The following is a 12328-nucleotide window of genomic DNA, read 5'->3' as shown; positions in this document are numbered from 1 at the left end:
AGGAATCTATCCCTCCAGCATGTTCTGTTTATTGTGGTGACAAGGTTTAGGTCCCTAGAGCATGTAGCACGGAGGGATTGGGATTTCTTTAAGTGGAGCATGTCCAATAGCTCTGGGTTTGACATAGCTTTGTATGTTAGGCAGAGATCGCCTCTGAGTAGGCGATATGCGACAGAGTAAAGCTGGAGTTTTTTGAGTCAGTCTGCGTAAGGCATCTGTTTGAGGCCAGTAATCCTCTTTGTGAGGTATTTTTGAGGCCTTTCCAGTTGTTGTAGATGTCTTGTGAGGTACATACCAAAATGGGCGTTGTATTCTATAATGGGTCTAATAGGTGATGAGTAGAGGGGAACAATGACCTCTTTTTTTCTGGATTAGAAACCTTTTGTGATGAGGTGTGCCACATGGAAGGATTTCCTGACCACTGTGGTGATGTGTTTATCAAAGGAGAGACTACTGTCCACCTGTGTCCCAAGGTCTCTTATCACACTTTCGGTGTTAAGTAGACTGCCGCCTGTGTGGTAGTTCATGGGTACAGAGTTTTTACCAAAGGGGATTACAGTGCACTTTTTGGCATTGAACTTGAGACCATGGCTTTGACACCAGGCATCTGTTTCAGTGAGGCCCTTTTGTAGGATGTCCACATTATTAGGAGTTTCGATTATGGCTCCTAGTTTGCAGTCATCTGCAAATTTAGTTGGCCAAAGACCTTCTGTGTTAGCCTGTACTTCAGGGAAGTAGATACCAAACAGGAGAGGACCCAGTACTGAACCCTGTGGTACTCCATTTGTCACTGGTCTGAAGTCTGATTTGGAGACTGCTACTTTCACATTGTGGGTTCTGTCAATAAGCCAGTTGGCAACCCATCTTGTGACATAGGTTTAGTGAGTTTATCTATAATTCCAGAGTGGGGGATGGTGTCAAAACGCCTTGGCGAGATCTAGATAGGCTGTATGAACCACCTTACCCTCATCTATGTCTTTGGTGACTGCTTCAAAGAAGTCTGTCAGGTGTAGGAGATATGTTCTGCCTTTTACAGACCCGAACTGTGTGGGGTCCAGAGTTTGGAGATCTCCAATGTCTTTGAGTTCCATGATGATACGTTCCATGGCCTTGCAGACCAGGCTAATAGGGCTGTAGTTCCCAGGGTCTGTTGTGGCCTCCCTTTGTGGAGTAAGATAACATCACGGTGCGCCATTCAATGGGCACAAAGCCTGAGGTGAGTTCATGATTGAACATGATATTTAGGTGGGGTGCCAGTTCACTCTGTAGTTCGTGCAGGAGGCAGGCCAGGGATGTTGTCAGGTACCATGGATGCTGTGTTCTTGGCTTTGGAGAGTGAGGTTTTTACCTGTGTAGCCGTGATTACAGGAACTTTGCATTATTCTGGTATAAAGATGGGCCCTTTATGGGGTGAGAGGGGAGGTAAAGTTAGCATTGAACCTATCTGCCAGGATGTTGGCGATATCAGTTGGTTCTGTATATTTAGTGTCATTGTGCTGTAACTCAGAGCCGATCTCAGTGTTTCCATTGAGATTCTTGACATGGCTATGGAATGCTATGTAGATGTTCTTCATGTTTCCCTGTTGCAGTCATTACATTTGGGTAATCCTGCTGGCAGGTTGCCCTCAGCCAGCCTGAATTCCAAAGTCTTGGGTCCTGCGTCGGCTGCTGTCCCCCCTTCCCTGAAGTCAGGTCGTCAGGGGTATAAAAGAAGCAGCCGACGCCATTTTCTTTAGTCTTTCTTGCCGCACGGTGCCTGAAGCAGTTCGCAAGTGCCGGTTGGCCGACTCCTGAGATTTTCGTGTTCGAGTTTCAGATTCAAAGTCTTCAATAAAGCTAAGTACCCCATTGGGGAAACTTTTTTCTTGCTCCAGACTGATGTCAGAAAAAGTTAATAATTGTATTTCTTGTGGGAAGCAAATACCTCATAAGGATTTTCATTCTTACTGTATTCCTTGCCTAGGCCTTGATCACAACGTTTCTGGTTGTCGGATTTGTGCTAGATTTAACCAACGCACTATTAAGCATCTGTATGATTTTGCTTTAAACTATTTTGGACGCCAGTTTAATTATCCAGAAATGTCGTCGGATAGCCATCCGACTACTGGAGTTCACAAAAAATGCTAAGAAAAGGAAAGAGATAGACAACCGAGGCCCAAAACCAACGACAAAGCTTCTAAGCCAGTCACCGGTTTGCCGGTCCTCAGTGAGGAGCTTTCGCAGTCCCTGATGCCCGCTACTTTAGAGCCGCAGGCTGCTACCGGCTCCCACGTGGAGTCGGCCATACCGCTGGAAACATAAGGTATGGGAACCCATGGATATTATACCTTCAGATGGGTCCGGAGCCGCTGAGCAGGCACCGGCTTCTGAGGGTGTATTCAGACCTAAACATCTTTACCTCAAACCGACTTCAGCTTCAAAGGCAAAGACTAAAGCACCTTCCAAAGCAAAGAGACAAACTCAAGAGCCACATGGTCAGGCCTCTATGCCCAAAAAATAGATGCTCAAAATGGCCGAAGACTTGATTACCTTGATCAGGGGTTCCCATGCCCCTCCTGATAAGAGGCCTAGGCAAGAGACTGACTATGAATCTTCAGATCAGGTTTCCATTTCTTCTGATTCCTGTTCTGATCAGGGATATTCTCCACCCCCCCCCCCCCATGAGGATTCTGATGCTGAAGAATCTGTACCTTCAGCTTCTCCACCAGAGGACTGTTCTTTTGGGGAAACCTTACATACCATGAGGGAGCACTTCCACTGGGAGAGCCAAGATTTTTCAGAATCTAAAAAGAGGCTCAGGGATTTCCACTAGCCACTAGCCATCCCACCTGTGTTAGACATTGTAGGTGATGTGTTTTCGGAGTCTAGTCTTACCCCTGACTCCTTACCTCCAGCTCCCGTTAAGCCTGACAGATATTACAGGGTTCCTGACTCTCTCACATTCCTTTTTAAACACCCTGCTGCAGACCCAGAAACTATTTCTCAGGGTCCCAAAGGAGTTAAGGCTTCCGCTGCAAAAAACCCTACCCCCTCTGATGGAGATTCTAGGGCACTGGATAGATGGGGAAAAAAGGTTTACACATCTGCTACCTTAGCTATAAGGGCCTTAAACTGTCAGTTTCATATGCTCAAATATCAGCAACATGTCATGGCATTGCTTAAACAGAAAATGTTGTTAAACTCTGAATGTGCAGAAAACAAGGAAATGCAGGATTTATTGTATGCAGCTGAGCAAGTTGGAAAGCATACTTTGCAATGTGGTTTTGATTCTTTAGAGGCCTCCTGCAGGGCCGCAGTTACAGGCTCTGTTATTAGGAGGCATGCTTGGTTAAAGGAACAAAATCTGCCTGGTCATGTTAAAGTTAAATTATTAGATGTACCTTTACAGCATGATACTTTGTTTGGTGGTAAGGCAGAAGAGGTGTTAAAGAAAATGGAGGACAAAGTTAAATCTATGCAAACGGTCAAAGATTTTTTTACAAGTACAGCCACCTAGGTTTAGTAGGCACTGGCCAACAAGGAATTGGTCCTTTCCTGTGTCAGGCAGACCTAAAAGGGGCAGATCCAGATGCCCTAGAGGCAGACCCCAGGCACAAGGTTCATACCGCTCAAAGCAATGGGGAGCTTCTACCTTCAAAGTTGGAGAAGACAAATCACAACCGTACAGGAAACCGTCCCAATGACTTCCCCCTGCCTGCACCAAGCACTTATCTCCTGGCAGCACCCTTAGGGGGAGAATTAGCTCTTTTTTGCTCAAAATTGGCACATTATAACCCAGGACAAGTGGGTCCTAAATATCGTGTCACAAGGCTACAAGTTCCATTTCCATACCCTGCCAAAGGCAAATGGCTGGCCAGATCTGCCAGAAATTCAATGGGCAGAGGCACAAAAACAAGTCTCATCCCTCATGGACATGGGGGCCATTCAACAAGTACCAGAGCAAGAGCAGGGACAAGGATTTTACTCAAGACTGTTGTTGGTACCCAGAAAGGTCGAGGCCTGGAGGCCAACACTGGATCTATCTATTTTGAACACATTCCTGGATATACCAAAATTCAAGATGTTGACTTTGCAGCAGCTTCTGTCCATGCTGGGCAAGAACACTTGGTTTGTGACTTTGGTGCTAAAAGAGGCATACCTGCATGTCCCAATAAGACAAATATGCAGATGATACCTCAGATTCAAGGCTGGCTCAATGCATTACCAATTCTCTGCACTGCCCTTTGGCTTATCTACTGCGCCCAGGGTCTTTATAAAGTGCCTGGCACCAGTAATTGCATTCTGCAGACAAAGAGGAATGCAAATATATCCTTACTTGGATGACTGTCTAATTCAAGCAGAGAACAAGGACATTCTTCTACAACATCTGGCGTTTGTGAAAAGACTTTTAGCATACCTAGGGTACACAGTCAACGAAAATAAATCAAAACTAGTACCCTCTCAAGAGATAATATTCCTGGGTGCAAGCTTAAATACAACTGCCCAGATGGCTTATCTCACGCCAGACAAACAAAGGCAACTAACTACCTATTTCACAATGTTGGCCACAAATGCCCAGTTATCTGCAAGAAAAATTCTACAGGCTTTGGGCTCATGGCATCCTGCATCCTACTAATTCCATATGCAAGACTGCATATGAGGAAACTTCAATGGTACCTAAAAAGTGTTTGGATTCAACATTGCCACAGCCTGGAAACTATGATTACTCTCATTCCCTGCCTGCAACAGGAGTTTCGATGGTGGGCAAAGGCTTGTCACCAAAACAAGGGACAGCCATTCACATTACCCCCAGCCAGGCAGACACTAACAACAGATGCATCAGATTATGCCTGGGGGGCCCACATGGCAGGAAGATGCATTCAGGGCACATGGACCTCAAACCAAATGCATCTACATATCAATCAAAAAGAGATGCTAGCAGTTCAAAATGCCCTGACAGTCTTCAAGGACCTACTTCATCCAGGACAACTACTGATAAAGACAGACAACACCACGGTCATGTGGTATATAAACAGGCAGGGGGGCACACATTCTTACCCCCTTTGCAGACTAGCCATGACTTTGTGGGGCACAGCATTGACTTGCCAAGTACATGTGCAGGCACAATACCTGCCAGGAAGGAAAAATACTCTGGCAGACGAACTAAGCAGAAACATCATGGATCCCCATGAGTGGCACCTGGATCCACAAGTCTTCAGCATGGTAACAAGGAAATGGGGATGCCCGGACATAGATCTATTTGCCTCCCATCAGAACTACCAACTAAAAAGATTCTGCACAAGGACTTATCACAGACAAGCATGGAAAGTGGACGCCCAATCCTTCAGCTGGAAAAACCTATCGGTATATGCATTTCCCCCTCTGCCTCTCCTCCCCAAGGTACTCCTAAAGGTCAGACAGGAGAAGCCAAAGATGATTCTGATTGCCCCAGACTGATCCCGCCAGTACTGGTATCCAATATTAAGGAGCTTGTCTCAATGCCCAGCTTGGACCTTACCTCATATACCTCATCTACTTTTCCAGTAAAACAGTCAGATCCTGCAGTGCCAACTCAGAACTTTAAACCTGACAGCATGGCAAATAATGTAGTCATACAAAACACACCTCTCAGTAAAGCTGTGATGGATCTAGTACTAGAAAATCTTATGCTGGAAAATGGAAGAGATTCTGTGCTTGGAACCAGGCACAAGGAACTGATACAGCTGTGCCGAATATTCCTCAGATTTTGCAATACTTAACTGAGATGCTGGAGAAAGGCCTATCTTTTTCATCTATTAAAATTCATGCCTCTGCCATTTCATATCATTACAATGTAGAGCCACCAATCTTTTCTCATCCCTTATTAAAGCAGTACCTCAGAGGAGCCAAAAATTTAAGACCTCCAAGGAGATCACCAATGCCTGCATGGGACCTCAACTGTGTCTTGGAAAAACTCACCCTGCCTCCTTTTAAGCCAGCTGCTACTGCTGATATAAAGTTTTTATCTTGGAAAACAGCTCTGCTCCTAGCAATAACTTCTGCAAGACGAGTTTCAGAGCTACAGGCACTCATGGCTGTGGAACCTTTTATCATTTTTTATCCAGACAGGGTCTCTCTGAGGACAAACCCAACATTTATGCCTAAGGTGGTGTCCAGTGTGGCTCTCAACCAAACTATTCACCTGCCAACCTTTGATCCAAATCCACAGAACAAGGGGGAGAGAATTCTGCATTCTTTGGATGTACACAGACAGCTTAGAGTCTACTTGGACAGAACCAGAGTTTTCAGAAAGACAGAGCAATTACTAGTGACATATGCTGGAGGATCACAAGGAAAGGCCATCTCAAAGCAGACTATTTCAAAGTGGATAGGCCACTACTTTCATTTTTGCTATGCACACCATGGCAAGCCAGTACCTAAGGCATTAGGCCACACTCAAACAGAGCTGCAGCCACTTCAGCAGCCTTTCTCAGGGGAGTACCTACCAAGGACATTTTAGAGGCTGCTACTTGGAGTTCAGTGCGCACACCTTTACAAAGCACTATCATCTGCTATTCTACTTTAAATCCAGGGCAGGCTTTGCCACTGCAGTTCTGCAGGGCCTCATAGCTACTCCTAATGCAGTTTAGCTTCAGCCGCCCAACCTTAGCTTTGGGACTCTACCCAAATGTAATGACTGCAACAGTGAAACACGAAGAACATAGTACAGTTGTGTGCACTTACCATAAATGTAGATGTTCGAGTGTATTCACTGTTGCAGTCCAGGTTACCCACCCACCATCCTCCTTTTCTTCTGATGGAACCTATCTTTTCTTCTCTGATTTATACAACCTATGTGGTGTATTTGCTTATAGATGAAGGTAAATTTTATATTTGTGCATGTAATTATACATATCTAAATTTTGGCAACCCTTTTGGGGGCACCTGACATCTGAGGCAAGAAAAACTAAAGAAAATGGCATTGGCTGCTTCTTTTATACCCCTGACGACCTGACGTCAGGGAAGGGGCGACAACAGCCGATGCAGGACCCAAGACTTTGAAATTTAGGCTGGTTAAGGGCAACCTGCCAGCAGGATTACCCAAATGTAATGACTGCAACAGTGAATACACTCGAACATGTACATTTATGGTAAGTGTACACAACTGTACTTTGTCTTTAGAATCATTGGCGATTTTGTTTTCATAACTAGCTTTGGAGGATTTTATGAGGGATCTCAGCTTCTTACTGAGGCTGACCAGGGAGTTCCTCCAATCGTGGGATTTTACTCTTTTTTTGCAACACTTTCTTTCTTCTTTCTGTTGTAGAGTTTGTTTATGGCAGAAGACCACCAAATTGGCTTCCTTTTTTTGGAGGATAGCATCTTGGTTCTGTTAGGGATAGCACGATCCATGCACTGTTGTAAGTGCTTGTAAAGTGCATTTGTGTAGGATTCAGCAGTCGTACCTCTATTGTCCATTTGCATGGGTGTCGTGAAGTTTGCCACTTATGTCTTAAGAAGTGTGAAGTTGGCTTTGGAGAAATTTTTTATAGTTGTTTTCCTAATGGGGGGTGGGAGCGGGATGTGGATGTCTAGGGTGATTAGCTTGCGGTCGGATCTGACCAACGAGGAGCTGACCTCTGGTGTGGAACACCGGTTGCCCATGTTGGTGATGACCAGGTCTAAGATATTGCTGCCCCTGGTGGGGGTGTGGATAGGTTGATCCAAGGCATTGGAATTGATGTTTTCCAGAAAACGTTGAGCAAAAGAGTTGGTACACGAGTAGTTTTCCAACTTAATGGTGGGGTAGTTGAAATCACCCATTATTAGGGTGTTAGGTTGTACCTTAATATTTCCAGTGTATCAAGAAAAGAGGAGTGGGATTCCTGGGGCATGGTGGGGGGGTCTGTAGCAAGCTACAATCTGGATTGCGGTTTTGCCCAGAGTTATTTGAAGTTGGATAATATCGGATGCATTATGTTGAGCAGCTAGCTTGGAGGTGTGGATATCCCTTAATGAATATGTACACGCCTTCACCTTTAGTGTTTCGGTTCAGGTTTGGTGGCCGAAAGGTGTGGTATGAATTATAGCCTGGTAAGGCAGGGTTGCTCTCTGGAGTTTTGAACCAGGTCTCTATCACTGCACAGATGTCGATGTTCTCCATTTTAAGGAGTGCCGCGGGTGAGTGCATTTTGAGGTTTAGACTTCTAGCACTGAGTAGCATTACCTTCAGATTTTGCTTGCTTGTACCTGTTACGGTGGTGAATTTATCATTTGAACCTTACCTAAAAAAGGCACTATAGGAGTGGCAAGAGCCTTTGCCAGTATCCGGAAACCCAAGGGTGACAGGTGCAGGCCATCTCTGGCAAAGCAGCATGGTCTGTCGATCATGTCATCCCAGGTAGACAGATACGGTCTTCCCTTAGAATGACAGATACATCCAGGAGTGTCTCCTAATGGTAACGCCTGTTAAGCCCATCCCCAGGAGATCTGACAAAATTCTTTCTCCCCCGAGAATAAATGATTTGGGCCAAGGTTTTAGTTGTGGATGCCATGGTTGTTGCAGCCACTATGAAAAAGGACCTAGCTGAATAAAGTTCCTCTATCTGTTTACCTAACAGAGTCTCGGGCAGTGGATAGGTTTTTGGGTTTATACTTCATCGGCCTTTGCCTTATGGTCCTTGAATTACTTGGCACATTTTACCAGTCTTCTAAGGGATCTGGTTAAAGAATTATCCAATACCATTGAGAGCGCTGTCTCTAAGGAGGTACAAGAAAAAGTTGCTTGACAGTTAGCTACCCCGGGAGTCTGTGTCTAAATCGTCCGTGAAGCTCATTGCACATACAGCTGAAGGGACCACTAGACTGGCAGGTTCAGGCATTACCATTAGGAGACACTCCTGGATGTATCTGTGTGATTTTGCAGAGCCACTTAAGTCTTCATTCATCATTGCTTCCTTTGAAGGATTCTCTCTTTTTGGCCCAAATGTTCAAGAAACATTATGTAGGTGTGAAAAAGATGGTAAGACTCTTTCTGCTGTGCGTGTACATTTTTCCACCCCCCCCCCCCCCCAAAGATCCTTTTCCATGAATCACAGGGTTATTGGTAAAATGTGGTTTAAAAATTCCAAAGGGCCTTTCCAAGACATATGTGGAAACAGGTCTCACAGATGAAGAGTGGAGAATTTCAGTGGAAGACACTGTCCACGTGGCAAAGGTGGCCTGCAGAACCAGGGCTGTAGGGATTATTTCCCTGGTAAGCCCTACCAGCCCTCCTGAAAGGAGGCCCACTTGTCTTCCTCTGGAGGCATTCATGTGGGGCTTATCCTTGCACGCCTGGCTAGAGATAACATCTGATTCTTGGGTGCAAAGGATTATATACCAAGGTTATAACATACCCTTTTCCTGATCCCCTCCAGTACTTAAGAAAATCCCTGATGTTTCACCCAATCAGAGGGAACTAGCAGTTTTGCAAATACTACTGCTAAGAAAGAGTCATCCCAGGAGTCCCACCAGACCAGAGAGAATCCGGATTTTACTCGAGATTTTATAGTGCCAAAAATGACAGGGGACTGGAGACAAATTCTGGATCTTACCATTTTGAATAAATCGGTTCGACAAATGAAATTCTGGATGGTCACAGTTCAGTCCATTCTTCCATTCCTGGAAAAGGACAACTGGATGTGCTCCATAGGCTTTCAGGATGCGTATTACCATATAAAAATGGACAAATGCTCCAGAAGGTTCCTCAGCTTCTGGCTGGGAGCCAGTCATTACCAGTTCGGAGTTGTGCCTTTTGTCCTCACCACAGCCCCCAAGGTGTTCTCCTACCAGGCATCTGGTAGTAATGGAAAGAAGACTGCATTCTTCAGATGTGAACAAACCTAGGAATTACTGTGAATTACAAAAAATCACAATTGACTCCAGTCCAAAGTTTAGAGTTCATAGGAGCAATGCTAGATACAAAAAAAAAATCTAGCTTCCCTTCTTCTTGCAAGGCTACAAAAAATCAGAGAATAAGTTCAAAGGATACAACTCAGTAGAAGTATGGGCCCATCTAGTCATGCAAGCCCTATGTTCAGTGGCTGTGGTGATTATGCTAGTTCCCTTGGCATGGTATCGCATGAGAATTTTTCAATGGCTACTTCCATCTCAATGGTCAATACTTTATTAGATCAGATTTTTATCATCAATCTCTGCAGAAAGGATCTAGCTTGGTGGTTGCACTTGGAAGAGATTTTTTCTAGACTGTTCCTTTGTCCTACCTCAGCCGAAGGCCATAGTGACCATGGACGACTCCCAGATGGTGTGGGGGGGTGTTATCTTGACAAGACAGTGCAATGCACTTGGTCCTCTATGGAGGCCAGTTTGCATATCAACATTCTAGAGAATGAGAGCAATGCTTTAGTGTTGCAAGCATTTTAGGCTACTCTCCCTTTGGGAAAGTTTGTGATTCAAACAGACAATATGTCAGTGGTTTGGTACATCAACGAGCAGGGAAGAAACAAATCTTACCCCCTTTGTCGATAAACAGTGTGCGGCAATGAGTGATTTCTTCCAACCATTTTCTGATAGCAACGTATATTCCAGAGAGCTCCAGTGTGATAGCAGACGGACTGAGCAGGTCTATTCTTCTACCTCATGAGTGGTCTCTGAATCCCAATGTGAGGAAAAGGATTTTTCATCGAAGGCGCCAGCCTTGCTATGACCTCTTTGGCTCACTTCTGAACAACAGATGCAGCAGCTACTGTGCCCTGATTCCCCCCTCTAGGGGGAGTCATCGAGGGATGCTTTTATACACACTTGGCCCCCAGGACTTCTGTATGCCTTCCTCCAATTTCCTTAATTCCAAAGTTCTTACAGAAAGCAGTTTGGTTGAAGAGCAAAGTAATCCTCATTGCTCCTTATTGACGTCTACAGATATGGTTCCCCTTTCTTTGGCCCTATCTGATATGAAAAACATGCACTCTGGACCCTTCTTCCAGACCTTTTGTTCCATCCTAACGATTTGACTCACTCAAATATTCTGAACCTCAACCTGACGGCTTGGTTCCTCCAGTTATGTGAACTGCCAGGGGACAAACCTTTCTTCCCCAGTGTGTCATATTCTGTTAACTTCCCATAAGTCATCCACCCGTAAACCCTACATTAGCAAGTGGAAGAAATTCGCCCTTTGGGCTTGAGAAAGGGACATTGATCCCCTTTTGGCTCCTACTGATAAAATTCTAGACTTTCTGGCTTTCCTTTTCAATATAAGAGATTCTCCCTCAACTATTAAAAGTTCAGTTAGCAGTCATTTCAAATTTCCATAATAGTTTTGAGGAATATTCCTTGTTTTCTCTCAGACTTTGCAAGGCCTTTTTAAAAGGAACTCTGTTATTAAAACCTCCTTATAAGGATCCTACCCCATCTTGGGATCTCAATTTAGCCTTACAGGCAATTGTACGATCACCCTTCGAACCATCTGCTAACTGTGATTTAAAATTTTTATCCTGGAAAACGGCATTTTTAGTGGTGGTAACTTCTGCCAGAAGAATTTCAGAAATACAAGCCTTATCTTGTAAAACTTCTTACCTCATTTTCTATAAAGATAGCATCTCCTTAAGGACAAAAACCATTCCTTTCTACCCAAGTTGTGTCAGATACCAGTATTAATCAGACCATCAATTTGCCGGTCTTCTTTTCCAACTTTTCTAATAAAGGTGAATACTGTTTAGATTTATTAGATTTTCACAGAGTGGTATGCTTTTATTTACACACAACAAAAGACATAAAGAAATCTGGTCAACTTTTTGTCTCCTTTTCAAGTACAAGATTTGGTAGACCAGGGAACCAAGGTTACCTCATTTGATTTGCCTGCTCTGCTCCTGTAAAAGCTCATTCTACTAGAGCTGTGGTACTTCCACAGTTTTCCAGTCTTCAGCTTCAGTGAATAACATATGTACAGCAGCAATCTGGGCTATTCCACACAACTTCATTACCTATTACAAATTGGATTTGGCCTCCAGGGGAATAGCCTCATTTGGTTCAATGGTGCTCAGGAATATTCTTCCGTGAATCCTTCCAAGATCAAAGTTAGCTGGGGACTCTGTCCCATCAGTCAAGGATAAATGAAGATTGACAACACAGATGGAACATTATGGTGAGTATACAACTTCTTTTTTTACATTCTTGAATAGCTTCAGCCAATATGTTGTGATTTATTCTACACTTCTTAAGGCATTTTTAGGAAGTTGGGGCCATACATTTTGTGGCATTGGTCTTTAGCAAGATTACTTCGCATTCCTGATTAATACTGCTGCTGCCGAAGACCATTTACAGAACATCGCAATGAACATTTTTCTTGTTATTGTAGTAATTTTTACAGTTA

The 12328-nt window shown here is 44.2% G+C and overlaps 1 protein-coding gene across 1 annotated transcript in view; it reads left to right on the top strand.

The window, feature by feature from the left end:
- Positions 1–12328, top strand: part of TRAPPC8 (trafficking protein particle complex subunit 8) — a 3178250-nt gene that overhangs the window by 1202410 nt on the left and 1963512 nt on the right. The window lies entirely within an intron of this gene.

Source organism: Protopterus annectens, chromosome 3.part0, assembly GCF_019279795.1.
Source record: "Protopterus annectens isolate FY-2018-M chromosome 3.part0, PAN1.0, whole genome shotgun sequence".
Lineage (NCBI taxonomy): Eukaryota > Metazoa > Chordata > Ceratodontiformes > Protopteridae > Protopterus > Protopterus annectens.
The sequence above is the reverse complement of the archived record's forward strand: the minus strand, read 5'-3'. Positions and strand labels throughout refer to the sequence as shown.